The sequence below is a fragment of the Heterodontus francisci genome, unplaced genomic scaffold (genome assembly GCF_036365525.1).
Source record: "Heterodontus francisci isolate sHetFra1 unplaced genomic scaffold, sHetFra1.hap1 HAP1_SCAFFOLD_61, whole genome shotgun sequence".
NCBI classification, from domain to species: Eukaryota; Metazoa; Chordata; class Chondrichthyes; order Heterodontiformes; family Heterodontidae; genus Heterodontus; species Heterodontus francisci.
In genome coordinates, this window is record NW_027141441.1 from 9,647,095 (window position 1) to 9,648,649 (window position 1,555).

At 43.3% G+C, this 1,555-nt stretch overlaps 1 non-coding gene across 1 annotated transcript; it reads left to right on the forward strand.

Annotated features, from left to right (window-relative positions):
* The first annotated feature begins 1,099 nt into the window (after positions 1–1,099).
* Positions 1,100–1,171, forward strand: trnal-gag (transfer RNA leucine (anticodon GAG)). The gene has a single exon. It is a non-coding gene; the product is annotated as a tRNA-Leu (tRNA).
* The last annotated feature ends 384 nt before the right edge of the window (positions 1,172–1,555 follow it).

The following is a 1,555-nucleotide window of genomic DNA, read 5'->3' on the forward strand; positions in this document are numbered from 1 at the left end:
TTTATTTCAGCATTTGCAGGATGTTGCTTTGATCTGAAAAAAATGGATGATTGGCTGGGGGGTTCCAGTGAAATTCCACAGCAGCTAATACAGCCTGCCCTGCCAGCGGCTCGTTGGTGTAGGGGTATGATCCTCGCTTAGGGAGTATGGTTAATTAACATGCGAGAGATCCCGGGTTCAAGTGCCGGACGAGCCCTGGTCTGCTGGCATTTTTAGATTAAGGTTATCTATTGGTTTCAGCCTTGCAGAAGGCGGAATTGACTTCCATCCGGAGCTGGCTTGAGGACAAGACAACTGGATTCAAAGAGCTTGTCGACAAAATTGTAATTAACTAAATGTACAGACAGCCAAGTGGGAATATAAAGTTGTTGCTGGAATTGTGACCTGACTCCAAAAACATCTGGACCAGAATGGAATGGAATTCTTCAGTGTTTCTGTTGTTTGGCTTGCATTGACTCATCGATTTTCTTGTTTTTCACATTGTTGATGCCTTTGAATAATTGTGGATCCTTCTTCAGGGTGTCTTCTTTCACCAGGTAGTTCTGACCTCTGATGATGATGATCGTAATGAGCTTCAACACACTGATAGTTTTGGAAGTGAGCAGATTTCCTTTGCTTGAGTCTACAACATGGAACTCAGTCTGACATGTGGACCCATGGGAGGATTTGAATGCCATCCCTGCGTTGGAGTTGCATCCATCCAATAAGAGACCGAGTAGAAGTGACAGTTCTGTCAGTCGAATATGAGACTTTTAATGGCAGGGTTGTGAGTTTGAGTGCCATTCTGTTTTTCCCTTTTTTAAGGCTTCATGAGCAGAGAGTACAGGGAGTGTTTGAAATGAGCAAGTCTCGCTTTGATTCAGGACTCTTACCTCTCAGCAGCATCTCACTATGAAATATTGAATTTGATCTCATTTCATTCTCAGCTCGGGGTCTGTGCGGCTCAGTGGCACTTCTGGCTGTCTCCCGCTTCACAATCCACAGTACTGCGAAAGCAATGGGGAATATTACTCACATGTTGTGTTCTTTAATTTTTTGGAAAACTTGAATGTATGTATTTTCTTCCAAAACAAGGACACCAAGCCACTGTTAATGTAGGGCTGAAATAGCTCAGTTGGGAGAGCGTTAAACTGAGAACTAAAAGTTCCTGGTTCAATCCCGGGTTTCAGCAATTTTGCTTCCTTATGCGTCCCTTGCCTTGGTTGTGATTTTCCAGTTGCACAATTTACTTTGAAATTATTTACCAAGCACCAGTGGATTGAATTTGAGAAACAACACAGAGTCATTTACAGCACAGAAGGTGGTCGTTTGGCCTATCACATCCATGCTGGCTCTCCCCGGAGCAATCTAGTCAGTTCCACTCACCAGCTCGATCCCTTTCCTCCTGCAAGTTTCTTTCCTTCAAGTATCCATCTAATTTCCTTTTCAAATCATCGATTGTCTCTGCTTCCACCACACTCGTGGGCCAAGTCATTACCACCCACAACATAAGAAAGTTCCACCTCATCAAGGATGGGAAATACTTACATCTTCTATATTTGCTTATTCTCTATTT